Source organism: Eubalaena glacialis, chromosome 10 (genome assembly GCF_028564815.1).
Source record: "Eubalaena glacialis isolate mEubGla1 chromosome 10, mEubGla1.1.hap2.+ XY, whole genome shotgun sequence".
NCBI classification, from domain to species: Eukaryota; Metazoa; Chordata; class Mammalia; order Artiodactyla; family Balaenidae; genus Eubalaena; species Eubalaena glacialis.
In genome coordinates, this window is record NC_083725.1 from 108,196,271 (window position 1) to 108,213,852 (window position 17,582).

A 17,582-nucleotide genomic window follows, 5' to 3' on the forward strand; every position below is an offset into this window, starting at 1 on the left:
ATTTAATACACACTTCTGGAGCATTCATTATGTGCCAGGCACTATTCTAAGCACTTCACATATACTAACTCATTTAATTCTCATAACTCTGAGACTGATACTAGCCCCATTTTACAGACGAGAAAACTGAGGCACAGAGGTTAACTAACTTGCCTAAGGTGATTCAACTAACTGTAATGGTGAACTGTTGAAGTGAAAATGAGATTTCTGCTTTATACCTGTTAAGAATCCCCCCAAATACTCATATTACTCCTCTGTCCCACAAGTACACTTAGTATGTAGCTAAGTACCTAATACAGAGTAGCATCTCATGATCTGACGCTATTCTATATTAGGCACTTATCTACTTACTGAGTACAGGAAGTGAAATACAGTAGCCCAGGGGCAATACTATAAGAGTGTAACAGAGGCACTTAATCTAGACTGGAGGGTCAGGGAAGGTCTCCTTGAGAAAGTGATATTTAGGCTGAGAACTAAAGGAAATTAATACGGATTAGCCAGGCATAGGCATAATGACTAGATTTAACAAGAGAATGTTTGAGGCATGTGTGTGAAAGCCTGAAAGAGCTAGGCAAGATAAAGAACAGAACTGCAACTCATGTGGCCAAAACAGGAGTTGAGAGAAAGGGCAGACTGAAAAGGGCCAGATCATACAAAGCCAGTGACTTTATGCAAGGAAGTAGTACTAACAGATGGCACAGCAAATATCAAGCACTCAAGAAACAGTGGCTATCATTATTGTGTTATTATTATAAGCATCATCCCAGAGTTATCTAGAGATTTTAGAAAGACTTCAGACTTAACCAAACCCACATTTCAGTCCTCTGGTTCAAGAAAGGCCTAAGTTAGCTTAGAGCTCTTGGGACCAAGTAAGGCAAGTCTTCTCTGATCTAAAACAAACCATTTCATTGGGTGTATAAGCAATCTATTCCTTTTTATCCTATAGAAAGCAGATTTACTACTAGTTAAACAAGTAAATGTCATTTTATAATACTCAAGGGGACTGTCCATATTTCGTTTGGAGGAATCCCCCATATTAAACATAGCTCAAAATAAGTAGGCAGTCCTCTAAAGCATAAAAAAACTGTTTTCCTTTACTGCTCAGAGATTTCTGATATGGGATCTGGTCTTTACTCCCAAATGAAGAACTCATGCTAGTTCTAGACTAGGGGGTTTTCATGAGACTTTCTTTTTTAAAAGGAATGTATCACATAAGAAAAAGGACCAGAAGAAAAGTGTGTAATTATAGTACTGAAAAAAATTCCTAAAATCTAAAAATGAGAGACTTCATATTTTAAGTGAATAAGGACATGAAATGATTTTAAAAAAAACACTGCAAATAAATACATAAAAGAAATAAAACAGCAAAACAAATTAGAGAAAGAGATGTTCTAGACAGCCAAGTTTGCCAGGTATCAGAGGTTTATCCCTGAAACATCAATTATTTTATGTAACTTTTTTCCATGTAAAATAAATCTAAGAAAATACATAAACCTCCCAGTCTTCTTAAACAAAGTAGACTAATAATTATTTAAACTTTTCAGGATAATCCATTTGAGCAATCAATGTAGCAAAACCCTCAAGATGTACTGCCAAAGAGGTATGAGGGGCGCTTGCATCAAAACCAAATGGTTCCAATATGGCTTTTTTGAATTTTAATGTTTTATGTTTTGTAGCTTTCCTTCCTCAAACTTTGTGATCAAACTAACACTTTAGCTTAGAGCAGTGCTACCTAATTTTAGCTCTTGATTTAAAGACCCAAGCAGGGGGACTTCCCTGGTTGCACAGTGGTTAAGAATCCGCCTGCCGGGCTTCCCTGGTGGCGTAGTGGTTGAGAATCTGCCTGCTAATGCAGGGGACACGGGTTCGAGCCCTGGTCTGGGAAGATCCCACATGCCGCAGAGCAACTGGGCCCATGAGCCACAATTACTGAGCCTGCGTGTTTGGAGCCTGTGCTCCGCAACAAGAGAGGCCACGATAGTGAGAGGCTCGCGTACCGCGATGAAGAGTGGCCCCCGCTTGCCGCAACTAGAGAAAGCCCTCGCACAGAAACGAAGACCCAAAAACAGCCAAAAATAAATAAATAAATTAATTAATTAAAAAAAAAAAAAAAAAGAATCCGCCTGCCAATTCAGGGGACACGGGTTCGAGCCCTGGTCCGGGAAGATCCCACATGCCGCGGAGCAACTAAGTCTGTGTGCCACAACTACTGAGCCTGTGTGCTGCAACTACTGAAGCCCGCGAGCCTAGAGCCTGTGCTCCGCAACAAGAGAAGCCACCGCAATGAGAATCCCGCACACCGCAACGAAGAGGAGCCCCCTACTCACCGCAACCAGAGAAAGCCCGCACACAGCGACGAAGACCCAACGCAGCCAAAAATGAAAGAAAGGAAGGAAGGAAGGAGGGAAGGAGGAAGGAAGGAAAGAAGGAAGGAAGGAAGGAAAGAGAGAGAAAGAAAGAAAGAGAAAAAAGAAAGAAAAAGAAAGAAAGGAAGAAAGAACCAAGCAGGGTGAAACTGTGCATAAAGAGGGAGTAGGATCTACTTGAAGTAAGTCAATAAAATTTAGACTGCAGAAAATACTTTTTTGGTTTATTTCCTGGTATTTAACTTACAGATAAATAAAACACTACTTTAAGTCTTATGCTTGAAAAAAGAAAAAAGACAACTGCATTAAACAAATGAATTTCATTTCAAGAAATACTTTAGACTACTCAACTTTTTTCTCATCTTTATAGAAAGAATTTAAAAGTCACTTTAATTAATAACCTCTAAGGGACTTCCCTGGTGGCAGAGTGGTTAAGAATTGCCTGCCAATGCAGGGAACACGGCTTCAATCCCTGGTCCGGGAAGATCCCACATGCCGCGGAGCAACTAAGCCTGTGCACCACAACTACTGAGCCTGAGCTCTAGAGCCCGCAAGCCACAACTACTGAGCCCGTGTGCCACAACTACTGAAGCCTGTGCACCTAGAGCCCGTGCTCCGCAACAAGAGAAGCCATCGCGATGAGAAGCCCGCGCACCGCAAGGAAGAGTAGCCCCTGCTTGCCGCAACTAGAGGAAGCCCACACGCAGCAACAAAGACCCAATGCAGCCAAAAATAAATAAATAAATAAATAAATAAATAAATTTTAAAAAAATTTAAAAATAACCTCTAAGAAAAATAATCAAGATATCAAAGAATTAGGTTTCTAATCTCTTAATAAAATAATAAAAATTATGTCTGAAGAGACAGGAGGTCACCAAGGCTTATCTGACATCCTATCTATGCCAAAAATGTCTGACCATTCCAACTGAGTCAGAATTTATTTTGAATGCATCTCTGAACAAAGATCATATTCTAGGAATAAACAATTGCTGTTACCAAGTAAGGGAAAACAATGTTTTCTGTGGTACTTAAAAAGACTTATGGGGGACTTCCCTGTTGGCGCAGTGGTTAAGAATCCGCCTGCCAGTGCAGGTGACACGGGTTCAAGCCCTGGTCCAGGAAGATCCCACATGCCGCAGAGCAACTGAGCCCCTGTGCCACAACTACTGAGCCTGCGCTCTAGAGCCCACGAGCCACAACTACTGAAGCCCATATGCCTAGAGCCCGTGCTCCACAACAAGAGAAGCCACCGCAGTGAGAAGCCCACGCACCGCAACGAAGAGTAGCCCCTGCTTGCTGCAACTAGAGAAAGCCCACACGCAGCAATGAAGATACAACGCAGCCAAAAATAAATAAATAAATAAATTTATTAAAAATTAAAAAAAAAGAGTTATGGGGGGGGAAGTTAGATCTCAGTAAAAAGCATACCACAAAGAGGACATGTGTTTGGGACATAAGTTTCCTCTGAAAGTTGGAGAGACCTGTATGAATTCATGTTTAGCTTAATGTAAATACAGATGGAAATATATAAAACAACTGTATATATAAGCATATAAATGACTTAGTATACATACATACCTACCTCTGTTTCCTGAGAGAGCCTAGGAATGACACCCTAGCAATAAGCACACCTAGTATCCAGATCTCGGCTTCTAAATATCACTGTCCCATAAAAGGAACCAGGGCTGATTCTAGGGCTGGGACAGGGAAAATATAAGATGGGTCTGGAGCATCTTGTTGTACCAGAAAGGAAATGCTCAAAAAGAAAAAAAGGATAGGAGCATGTCAAAGGAACACAGGAGGAGCCAACCTGAAAGCTGCAACAATTTGAGCAAAAATAAATAAATAACAAAGAATCAGATTTTAAAACAGATATTCATACTGATATAGATAAATGGTTAAACAGAAAAATAAATGGGGGAGAACAGACAAATCTTCATTACAAAATTCCAAATAATCTATGTAGCTACTCTTCCCTTCAGGAAGTAGAATTTAAGCCCCCCACCCACTTTGAGGATGGGCTAGACTCAGTCACTCACCTCCAAAGAATACGCATAGGGACTTCCCTGGTGCTCCAGTGGTTAAGACTCTGCTTCCACTGCAGGGGGCACAGGTTTGATTCCTGGTTGGGGAACTAAGATCCTGCATGCCGCATGGTGCAGCCAAAAATAAATAAATAAACAACAACAACAAAACTTAAAAAAAAAAAAAAAAAGTATAGAAAGGGAAAAATAGTAACTTTACTACTTAACCTGGCAAACACTACCATAACCAAGTGTTCAAGGTTAACATCATCAGTGATGTCATGTGGATATCACATATTTCCTGATAGGAAATGATGGTATTCTGTAACATTCTTTCCAAAAACACATAACCCTTGTCTAATAATGAAAAAAAATCAGACAAACCCTAAGGAAGAACATTCCAGAAAATAACTGACTAGTACTCAAAACTGTCAAGACCATGAAGACAAGGAAAGACTGAGAAACTGTCAAAGACCAGAGGAGACTCAGAGGGATGACAAGTAAAGGCAACAGGTTACCCTGGATTGGATCCTGAAACAGAAAGGTGATATAAATAGAAAACTACATATATCCTAACAAAATCTGGAGTTCAGTTAAAACGAATGCATCAGTATTGGTTTCTTCATTTTGACAAATGTACCATGTAAGATGTTAACAACAGAGGAGACTGGGTGAGAGGTATATAGAATTCTGTATCTTTGCAACTTTTCTGTAAATTGAAAATTATTACAAAATAAAAAGGTTATTTTTTAAAAGTTTCCTCTAAAAAAAAAAACCTATCATTTATCTTCAAAAAAGTCATGTCTCGAAGAACAAAATTTAAAAAAAGTGGGATACCTCACACCTACTAGAATGGCTAAAATCCAAAAAAACTGATGAAACTAAATGCTGACAAGATGTGAAGCAAAAAGAACCCTCATTCACTGCTGGTGGAAATGCAAAATGGTACAGCCACTTTTGAAGAGAGTTTGGCAGCTTCTTACAAAGCTGAACATTGTCTCACCATATGATCCAGCAATCACACTTGTAGGTATTTGCCCAGTGGAACTAAACATTTATGTCCACACACAAAAAAATGTTTACAGCAGCTTTGTTCATAATTGTCAAAAACTAGAAGTGACCTAGATATCCTTCAATTAGGTGAATGGATAAACAAACAGTGATACATCCATACAATGAAATCTTATTCAGCAATAAAAAAGAAATGAGCTATCAAGCCAAGAAAAGACATGGAAGAACCTTACATAGGTACTCCTAAGTGAAAGGAGCCAGTCTGAAAAGGGTACATAGTGTATGATTCCAATTATATTACACTCTGGAAGAGGAAAAACTATGGAGACAGTAAAAAGATCAGTGGTTGCAAGGAGGTAGGCAAGGGAGAAAAGGATGAATAGGTGAATTACAGGAGATTTTTAGGGCAGTGAAACTATTCTTTACGATACTGTAATGGTGGATAAATAACATTATGAATGTCAAAACCTACAGAAGTTTACATCATAAAGAGTAAACTTTAATGCATGCTAATCTTAAAAAGTCATTTAGGAGATTGGGGGATCCCATAAAAGAATGCAGACTTGTGACAAGAGAATCTAACTATATTACAAATGTGTGAAACCACCTCACTTAAGTGGGTGGGGAAAAAGAACTGACCTAGGTAACTTTGGAAATGAATGGAGTCTGAAAACTAAAGGCAAAAGGAACTGCATATAAGCACTGTACTTCTAGTTAATAAAGTTTCCTATGGGAGTGTGAATTAACGATTCAGATATTGCTATACATGTATATTGGAGCTGAACAATTAAGTAAATGGATGATGGAAGCCAAGTTTCTCACTGTTGAAGTGGAAATTCAGATCAACAAGGGGGAGGAGGCTAGAATGATCCATATGGTAATGGATTAGACTTGGAAATATCAGTAAGAACTCATATTTAACTTAACATAGATACAGATGGTGACATATAGAAATATCTATAGACATGTCTATATACACCAGTTAGCATATACATCTATATTTCTTTGTTCTGTTAGCTGAGAGGGCCCAAAAAAAATGACACCACAGTAGCAATGATAACACTTACTGCCCAGATCTTGGTTTCTATTACCATTCTCCAATAAAAGGTGCCAGGGCTTCTTGGAGAAATGGCTAATTCTAGCACTGTGACACGAAATATACAAGATGAGCCTAGAGCACCTTATAGTGCCAGAAAGTAGGGAAGTGCTCAAATATAATTAAATAAAAATAGCATGCACGCACACACACACACTCACACAAACACACGCACACAGATGTGGGAATGTTAAAGGGGCACAGGAGTCAACAGAAAGAACTCTCAATGGATAAAGCTGGAACAATTTCAGCAACAAAATAAAGTAGTGTTGGAATATAACTCAAAGTATAAAATATCCTTCAGTTCATACTGATATAAATGTTTGACTAATTAAATTAATAAATGGGGAGAGAGAGACAAATGTCCCATGCAGAAGAAATTCAAATAAATTATGTAGATATTCTACCCCAAGGACAGGGAGCACAACTCCTCTCTCCATAAGTGAGCCGTACATAATTACTTCCTTCCAAAGAGCACAGTATGAAAAGAGGAAAAGAATAACTTACAGTGAAGAAACCTGACAAACACTACTTCAGCCATATGATCACATCAATATCAACAGTCACAAATCATGCTGATGTGATGTTATATGATGTGATGAACATGGCATTCTCTCTGTGATCTTCCACCCGAAAACTCATAACCCCAGTCTAATCATGAGAAAAACATCAGATAAATTCCAATACAGGAACATTCCACTATACCTGACCAGTACCCCTAAAAACTTCTACAGATTTGAAAGTTTTTAAAAATAGGGGGAAAAAAAGTGGTAGGGGGAAGCCAGATCTACCTTCTCTGCCAGTCAACACAAACAAAAAGCTATCATTTTCCCATGATTCTTAGTTGAAGACTTTCCAAATTAGTCTGCTAAGATATTGCTCACATCCAAAGACACTGTAACACAGCCAGCTGGTTAGTTATATGTTGTCTTTATCACTTCATTACAAGGAGAAAACTATGCCAGTTTTGGCCAACTTTGTTCAGCAAATATTTTCTGACCACCTTATTTGACCCAAGCACTGCTTGAGTCATTGAGGTAACCTCACAGATGAAAAAAAAAAAAACAAACCAAAACACTATGCTCCCCTGCTCTGTTTTCATTTCTGTGAGGAAATCAGACAATATACAAGCAAACAATAAATGGCCTAACATATAGTAATAAACGCTATGAAGTTTAAAAAAAAAAAAAAGAAAAGAAAGTGAGGTAAACATGACCAAGAGGGCTACTCTAATTGGAGCTTAGAAAATGCCTCTTTAAGGAGATGACATTTGAGTTGTGAACTGAGTGAAGCCTATATACAAAGACAGGCTTGAGGTAGGGGTAGAGCAGGTGGGAAGTCCCAGGCAGAGAGAACAACAAACACAAAGGCCAAAAAGAAATTAAGTTTAGGACTTCTCTGGTGGCGCAGTGGTTGGGAGTCCGCCTGCCAATGCACGGTACGCAGCTTCGAGCCCTAGTCCGGGAAGATCCCACATGCCACGGAGCAACTAAGCCTGTGCACTACAACTACTGAGCCTGCAAGCCACGACTACTGAGCCCGCGCGCCTAGAGCCGGTGCTCCACAACAAGAGAAGCCACCGCCATGAGAAGCCCGCACACGGCAACGAAGAGTAGCCCTGCCGTTCACCGCAACTAGAGAAAGCCCACGCGCAGCAACGAAGACCTGACACAGCCAAAAATAAATAAAATTAATTAATTAAAAAAAAAAGAATAAGTTTAATGTGTTTGAGATAAACAAGTAGGCAAGGCAACTGCCCTGACAGAAAAAAGCTAAGTAACATGTTCTGAACTCTACAGGTAATATGCATTTAAAATTAATTAAAATTAAAATAAAAAAAAAAATCTCAAACCTCTCCAACATTGATCACCAGGAATCCATCAATCATGAGATCCAGATCTCAATTTTAGGCCCCCACTTAGTCCCCCTCCCACTGTCACAGCTGTCCATCTCCCATATGGTAAATACTGTATTTTGAACTGCTCCATCTTCCCTCTAAAACCCACCAACCCATAATGAATCATATTTCATTATGTCTGTGACAGAAGTTTAAAAAAGGAGGGGGTGGGGGGAGATTCTACCCAGAAAATGATCCTGAATTCTCCCTAACAGATCTCATTACTTCACATAGAACAACCAGAGGTTACGAGCAAAGGCCCTGAAGACACACTAACTTGGGTTCAAACTGAGGTTCTATCAGTTGTATGATTTTGAGCAAGCTGCGTAACCTTTCTAAGACTCAGTTTCCTCATCTGTAAAAAGTTGTGAGAATAAAGAAAGATAAAACGTGGCACCTAGTGAATATTCAATAAATGTTAACTACTGCTGGTAAAAGTATTTGAGCATTTATTTTGTTCAAGGACTAGAGCTGGCCAGAGGGATTACAGAAACTACAATTTGCTACAGCAAATTGTTTGAGAGATAAAACTGTCAAACTCCCTTAGGTCAGGGGCTTTGTCTTTTTCTGGTTCACTAGTGTATTCCCAGAATCTAGAACAATGTTTAACACACGGTAGGCATCAATCTCAATATTTGTTGAATGAATGAATGAGACTCCATTAAGTCAAAGGAGCATAAAAGAGTCTGGCTTTGCTCCAATATAAAGAAAAGTTTTCCTTCCTCATCAAGATTTTTAACAATAACCTAAGACATTGTTAAATGTTTATTATTTTTAATTGCCTCCCCAAAACCTAGGACAGTGTTCATAATACTAAGGTACTCAAATTTATTGCAGTTAAAACATTGTTAAATGTTTGTTATTTTTAATTGCCTCCCCAAAACCTAGGACAGTGTTCATAATACTAAGATACTCAAATTTATTGCAGTTAAAACTCTGCTGCTAAAATTAAGCTGTCTGTTAAAATTTTTAAAGTAATACGTTATAAAGTATATTATTAAGGAATATCTTTGCTTGCCGTTGCCTGAGTGAACAAACTTTAAAAACTTGTGCAAAATTTTTTTCTCATGAGTTTACCAACTAGGTTTAATTTATGCTGGCAAAATATATTGATTTCACCTTTCTCTATATCATTTTATAAATACAACATTACACTTTATCCAGTCACTTAAGAAAAGTCCAAATCTTTTATGATTTCTTAAAAGTTTCAAAAGATTGTTAGCTTAATTTATCAGCTCTTTAGGTCAAAGAAGGACTTTTCAGGGTGATAAAAATGGAGAAAGGAGGAGTTCACCTCTCTCAAAATGAGTTTTCAATTACTATAATTATGCATAAAATAAGACAGGGAGCATTTCTGGGCCACGATTTGAAGCCTTGATTCCCCTAAGAATTAAACTGGAGCCGTGCATAAATTTGGGGCAAGTTCTGCAAAAACCTCTTCATCCTCTATTGATGCTGAATGAAAAACTCATTGTTAAGATTCATCAACACGAATATATTTTCTAACACACAGCAGCCACTCTGGCAACACGACTTTCACCGTTTTCTATCCCAGAAACAAAACGGATGCATTTAAATCCAGCCCGACAATTACCACCATTGCAGGGTAGCTATCGCAACCGCCAGAGTGGTAAGAGCTAAAAAGCAAGAATCTAGTTTACCAAGCCCTCACCTTAAAGTAGCAAGGCCTGCTTAACCTACACTGCTGGCTATTGTATTGGTCCCCCAAACCTTCAGAGCTGGAAAGATACCTTAACTCTACTGACACCTTCTGAGAGAGAAAGCCAGGCGGAAGGGCGGAGCGGTATGATCCGAATCGTTTAAATCGCAGCAAGCCGGTGGGGACCCAGGTGTGCGGGCAGGGACCCAGGTGCACGGGCAGGCCCCGGTACCACTGTCCTTGTCACGCTCTGAGGCGACCAGGCCCTTCACGACCACCGCAGCCCTCGGAGGCTCTTACTCATTCATTCATTTGACAATTACGCGAGGGGCGCCGTAGCCGGGCCGGCTCGCAGGCCCCCGCCCCAGTACCCAAACACCCTGAGCCACCAGGCACGGCCCTGGGCCGCACGCGTCCCCAGGACGCTACCGCCCGAACCCCGCCGCGGCGCGCTCTGGTCACCCAGATCCCAGCCCCGGCCTCCGCCCCACACAAGCGCCCACGCCCCCCGCCCTCCCAGCCGCGAGTCCCCCGGCCTCCGCCCCGCTTCGCCGCCTCAGACCCGCCGGGTTCGTGGGGCGAGGGAGGCGCGCGTCCGCGGAGGCCCCCCGCCCGGGGTTCAGGGCCGCTACGCGCGCGCGACTCGTGAACTCGAGGGCCTAGGCGGGTGGGCCAAGCCCACAGTCCACTCACCTCCGCTGGGTCAGAACCGAGGGGCTGCTCTAAGCCGTTTGAAACCGCTTGGGCCGCCGCACACCCCGCAGTGTCCTCGTTGTTTATTGGTCCTCGGCGGACCGCCCATCGCCCTTCTTATTGGTCCATTTGAAAGAACTATGGGCACGCGCCGCCCCCAGCCTTAAAGGGGCCACGCGCAGCCGTGTTTCCCTTGGAACCCGGCGCTGCTTGGTCCGGTGGGGAGAGGGTCCCGGAGCGAAAGATGCAGACAACCCCGGAAAGAAGCACGAAAGGTCTGTGGAGAGTTGTGCACCCCGGCCGTCAGCAGGTTTGCTTTATTTAATTACAGATACTTAAACTGCTGTCAACACTTGGCAATTTTTTATTTGAGTCATTTCATTCACCAAATATTGATTGCGCAGCTAAGGGCGTGAGGGAAACCAGAAAGGCTGCTGGATTATAGTGGAAGGAGGGTGAATGGAACCGGGATGCTGGATTCTGGTCTTATACCTGCTCTGAGTAAAGCACTTTTCTTAGTAAATAATCTGGAGCTTAGTTTCCTCATCTGTAAGACGGGATAATGATGTTTCCCTTATAAACTTAGTGTGAGGATTTAATATTCTCACACTAATTGAATGTCTAGGAATGGGCTTTGAACAGTAATGCATTCTTAAAAGGCTTAATAATCTTGTTATTTATAAAAATGAGAGGCTTGGTTAATTTGGTCCGAAAATTCTTGTTTAGCTGTACATTCAATGTTTCTATGAAACATTGGTCCTAACTTCCAAGGAATCTGCAAACTACAGTGGTCAGAAGAATAAAACATATAGACTAGTCGCTAAAATTCAAAGCAGTATGAGAACAATATAAAAGAAAAGCTGTAGATGTTTAACTGAAGGGAGAAATTAGATGGGGGAGGATCTGGGAAGGGGATGGGTTTTTGTTTGTTTGTTTGTTTTTTAGGGGGATGGATTTTTAATCTGGGATTTAAAGCATATGTAGCCAAGAGACTAAGAAATGGAGAGGGGATGGGTGAAAGTAATAAAACAATTTTTTTTAATCCATCAAATTGGCAAAGATGAAACAGTTTAACAACTTTTGGTTAGCCAAGAGTTAGAGGAATACACACTCAAACTCACCTCTTGGTAAAAATATAATTGGTACAAACTTTTAGGAGGCCAATTTAGCAGTTATTAAAATGTAAAATGTACATAATCTCTGGCCAAGTAATGCTACTGATGGGAATTTGTCATACAGACCTATGCATGTATGGAAAGAAAAATGTACAAAGACATTCACTGCAGCACTGATTTAGAAAACAAACAAACAACAACAACAACAAACCCTGAAATTTATACGTTCATCTATAGGGAACTTATTATATAAATTATGGTATAATCCAGTCAATAGAACACTATGCAACTGTTAAAAAGAATGTGGTTAATCTATACGTGCTGGTTAGAAAAATGCACCAACTTTAATTGAAAAGAAGGCAAGTTGCAGAAAAGCATACATATATGGAATGATTTTATTATATATGGTTATAAATGTATGTATATTTGTGTGCATGCCTGAAAATGGTTAGAACATTACTGGAATTTCAAAAAACTTAATAGGGATGGGACTTGCCAGGGAGGGAAATGAATTTTTTACCACTGACATGTTAAAAAAAATTTTTTTTAATAGAAGGAGCAGGGAGAATGTCTAGTAGTTGGAAAAGTACAGGCAAAGGCACAGAGACAAGAAAGTACATAGTATGTTGGGAGTTGAACGTGTGGGTTGAATTTAGAACAGGGTTCATGTTAGGAAGTAGTGGGACACAGATTAACAGAGAAAGTTAGGAACAGTTTTTGGAGGGTCTTGAATACTAGGGTAAGGAATTTGTACTTTATTAAAGTAGGCAGTGGGGAGCCATTGAAGGTTTCTGAGCAAGGGAGTGACAAAATCAGGATTGCACTTTAGGAAAGCTAATTAGCTTGATTGTCTAATTCTAAAATGGGTTAGAGTTGAGAGCCCAGTTAGGAGTCTGATATGAGCGGTGGAAATGATGAGAACAGATTCAAGAAAGAGGGAAGGATTTGGCAACAGACTAGATTAGGTATAAAGGTGAGGGTGGGGCCCATTTCGGGAGATGAGTCAGAGTGTGCCAGGATTTGAGCCTAGGGACTGGGAGGCATTGATTGCCCAAATGGAAGTAGAAAGTCAGGAGAAGCCAGTCTCAAAGGGAAGACAAGGTATTTAGTTTCAGACCTGTTTACTTTTGCATACCAATGAGACATGCAAATGGAATCATGTAAGTAGGCCCAGGAAATACAGAGTGAGAGCTGTGAGAAGAGATTAGGACTCAAGTGATATAGATTTGGGAATCACCTTCATAAAGTGAAAAGATGAAATTGTGGATGAGACCACAGAGTGGGAGAGTGGAGAGAGTGAAAAGATAGGAGATGAGGACAGATCCACAGGTGGAGGTAGGAGAGAGGAGCCAATCGAAGCAAAAAGCTCACGATAACCTTTTTTTTAAATTAATTAATTAATTTATTTATTTATTTTTGGCTGCGTTGGGTCTTCGTTGCTGCGCGCGGGCTTTCTCTGGTTGTGGTGAGTGGGGGCTACTCTTTGTTGTGGTGCGTGGGCTGCTCATTGCGGTGGCTTCTCTTGTTGCAGAGCAGAGGCTCTAGGCATGCGGGCTTCAGTATCTGAGGCACGTGGGCTCAGTAGTTGTGGCTTGCGGGCTCTAGAGCGCAGGCTCAGTAGTTGTGGCGCACAGGCTTAGGTGCTCCGCGGCATGTGGGATCTTCCCGGACCAGGGCTTGAACCTGTGTCCCCTGTATTGGCAGATGGATTCTTAACCACTGCACCACCAGGGAAGTCCACAATAACTTTTGAGAAACAGGCTAGAAATATATAGAAATAGTCTTCTTCAGTCATTGATCATTGGCATGTTTACTTTATTTAAATATTACCAGAAATAAACTGAAAATTACATTTAAGTGGAGAGTGATGGTAACCTGGAATCTGATCATTAAATAACGTGCAAAGTCTAGATCCTGGAGAGTTTTAGAACAAGATGGCAAAATCCCTTTTTGTCTTATATGGTTTAAGTGCAGCCCCACTAGAAGGGGGCATTAGATGTCTGATTCCATTAATGTATTCATTCATTCAATAAATACTTATTGAGCATCTAGTATGTGCAGGGACTGTCCTAGGCATTTGGGATTATCAGTGAACAAAATAGACCCCCTCCTCTCAAATATTCCCTCTTCTCATGGTGCTCACATTATAGTGAGGAAACAAAACAAAAAAAAAATCATATGGTATATTATTAGACAATATGTGAAATGGGAAAATAGAAAAGAATAAAACAAGGTAAAAGAGATTGGGAAGTGGAGTTGGAAGGACTGTAATTTTATAAAGGGTGGTCAGAGTTTCATTGAGATCACATTTGAACAAAAACTTGAGTAAGGCAAAGCAGTTCACCATGAGTATATCTAGAGGAAGAAAGTGCCAGCCATAGGGAACAGCTATGCAAAGACCCTAAGTTGGGAGTGTATCTGGCAGGTTTGAGAAACAGGGTGGCCAGTATAGCTGGAGCAGAGTAGTTGGCAGCAGGAAGGTAGTAGGAGCTGAGGTCTGATAATGGAGAGAAGGGAATGGCAGATTCTGTAGAGCCTTGTAGAAACCTAATACAGTACCTTGCCCATAGTAGATGCTCAATAAATGTTTGGCCAGTCTAGGATTATCATCAAATGGCATTTATCTATGTATTTATTAGAGTTATGTGTACCTACTTTATTCCTGGGGTCTCTCAATAGTTCCACATATGGAGGTTAGTAATAGGACAGTGAAACCCTTGTGGGCATTAGATATCTAAGTGAACACTGTATTATTGCAACTGGAAGTAGGAAACAAATGCCAAACATTGTGGCTGCTGAGTAACTGTGCTGAGCATTTCTGAGAAGTCTAATAGTGTTGGGACAGTGCTCATTCCATCATAATCACAAGCTACATTTTGGTGGAAACATCCCTAGCATGGGACATGGATCCATACTTCCAGCCTAAAAGGAGCAGCTTCAATGATTAACTTCAACTTTCAGTCCAGGTACCCCCTGCATTATTCCCTGGAGACAGCAGTGGTGACATTAACACAGACATCAAGTGTCTGTGGGGTTAGTGCCTTGACTGGCCTCCAAGACGGCAAAGCCTATCCCATCTTGCACTTGGTTGCATTTAATAGGTGCCGCTTGAATGAAGGAATGGACAGCATTTTTTTCTCTTTTGTCATCGCCCATTTTTCCCATAGGCCCCAAAATGTAGGCTGCCCAAGAACTTCGACCACAGAAGGATCAGCTCCACCAAAAAGGAAGTAGGCAGGAGGGAAAGACAGGGACCTTAGCAAGCTGTCAACAGGCTTTTAGGGGCTGGAGGAAAAACCACTGAGAAGGGCAGGATAAGTGAGAGTTCTTGGCTCTCTGTGTCTTGTAAAATGAAATAAGCAGATTGTATAGCCTGGGGCTAACCTCAGCCTTGGATTTAAACTCAGACCCTTAATTAGGCTGTCTGGATCTGTTTTAACGGCACCTCGTGAAGGAATCCAAAATTGTGAGGTGGAGCCTTGACTGGAAATAAAACTCTGTTCCCTATGCTGAGCTCTGCTTAGCCTCTGTCAGCTGGTTAATGGAAGAATGATCTGGAGAGAAAATAATGGGCGAGTGAGGGTATGTTTCAAAACAAAGGCTGCCTGAAACATCCCCAAACACACATCCTATTAACCGGATCAGTTGAGTCATCTTCAAATATGAAGAAAAGACATAGACTGTTTCTTAGCCACAAAAAAGGCTCAACCACACTTCTTTTATCATGTCCATTAGTAGAAGTGACTAAAGATGCCCTTGAGTGTCAGTGCATTACACTTAGAACATCATGCACCTTCAGCTCTTGTAGATGCTTTTTCCAGCTTCCTATGCAGCACTGACTTTGTTTTCTTCAGGCCTAGGTTTGGTGAAAGCTTCAGTTCATGCCATGGAGACCTCTTTACGGGCTACAGAGATCTTTTCATTTTAGGTGGCACAGTTTGTTCAAATAATATAGAAAGAAAGGCAGTGACTATATTTTGAACATAATTAGTTTGCAAAAATATGTCCAGTTTGTTAGAATTTGACTCAAAATCTCCCTACTTATCAGTTTTAGGTTTTATATCCAGAAAACCAGACAAGGAATTCTCAACTCTTGTTTCATCCCCAAGATTTCCTGGAAGGAACATAAATAGAAGTCTCAGGCCAGAAATGACCTTAGCAATCATCTGGTTCAACCTTTCCATTTTACTGATTAGGAAACTAAGAGCCAGCATAACCTGAAAACAGGGTGCTAGTGCTTGACGCTGTTACAAAATTCTCATTTGCCAGTGGTCAAATTCTTGTCAAGACCTGGGCCATTCAGGTCCTCTCCCATCCCCTTCTGAAGTAGCAGGATGGTCACAGTTTAGCAAAACGCATTCAACAAATTTTGTTCTTCCAGAAACACTTGCAGTTTTGCAAGCAAATGGTGTGTGTTCAAGGCATTCATTTTTTCTTCCCATTTGAAAAGTTCTTCCTGAGTTCCCAGCTCTAGTGGTCACTGTTCATAGCTTGAGGCTATGGAAAAGGGCACTTATTCTGAGGCTCTGGAAAGGGGCACTTCCTACAGGTATACAGGCTTGTGCATTAGGCTAGATTTCATTGCTTCAAATGTCCTCCTTTTCTCTCTGTTGTGAGTTTTTTTGGGTTTTTTTTCCAAAAAAGAATGGTGGATGGTTGTCCTTGAGCTATTCCACTTGTTTTTGTTCTAGCACACCTATCCCTCACCAAAGTTGGAAGAATTATACACTGCAGTTTATACTCAGATCTCTTGTCACTTACATTCAAAAGGATTCCGTCCTTCTTGCTTTTTCTTTTTTTTCGGGGGGTGGGGTTGTTGGTAGACTCTAAGCTCTGTGATACTCTTTCTTGGTCATGCTTGGGCAGTGTCCAGCCCCTAGCAGATGAATGAATGAATGAATGAATGAATGGGAGCAACGTTCTATAAATGGTTAATGGCTTAGAAAATCAACTATTGACCCTTGACATCAAATTCTATATCTGGCATTAAGACTTGCATGATTCCCAATCTTCATTGAGAGGTATTATTTGTCCAGATACCTGAAAAGAGATCCCCAATGCCTTGTTCTAGGCTTGAGATGTAATGGATGAGCTATGAGTAGACAGCTTTTTAAAAATAAAAGGAATCTTAGTGTTGATCGACCCATTCTCAGAGTAACTGTGAAACATGACTAAGATCAAACAGAGCTAGAGGCAGATCTAGGACTAGAATTAGCCCTCCTTGTCCCCATCCCAGTACTTTTATTTCAAGACATCAGTCTTGCCAGTGACCATCACTGCAAGGCAAAGTCAAGTTCTGTGACACTGAAGTCCTCGTAGACCTAGAACAGAAATAGAAGATACATGGTATACATGCCATGACACTTCCTTTTGGTGCCCAAAGGAGACGCCACTAACCATCATGACACTTTTCCCATTGGGTCTGGACAGAACCTCAGGCAGCCATGACCAACCAGAGTTGGCACTCAAGATGAAAGCTATCAGCCACCCTCCTCTAGAGGAAATAAGGAGTTCAGAAGCCCATGAACTCTGGTCTTAACCTGTCTTCTCAAGATGAGCTGAACCTCCAGTCAGGAACCTCCCACCCTTTATTGTTCTTCATTGTCCTCACATCCCCAAGGCACTTAGAGGTGATGTTTGCAAGCAGGTCTTCCACAGCATGTTTCTGCCAGACAGAGCAGGTGCAGTTATTAGACATGACTCCAAGCCAGGCAAGGTGA

The 17,582-nt window shown here is 41.0% G+C and overlaps 1 protein-coding gene across 2 annotated transcripts in view; it reads right to left on the minus strand.

Moving 5' to 3' along the window:
* CKAP5 (cytoskeleton associated protein 5) overlaps positions 1-10,824 on the minus strand; it is a 105,927-nt gene extending 95,103 nt beyond the window's left edge. The window contains exon 1 of one of the 2 annotated variants that reach the window (XM_061201695.1): positions 10,748-10,824. The gene's annotated coding sequence lies outside the window, so the exon portion shown is untranslated. The remainder of the gene's footprint in view (positions 1-10,747) is intronic. The other variant, XM_061201694.1, reaches the window with a different exon arrangement.
* Between the last annotated feature and the right edge of the window lie 6,758 nt (positions 10,825-17,582).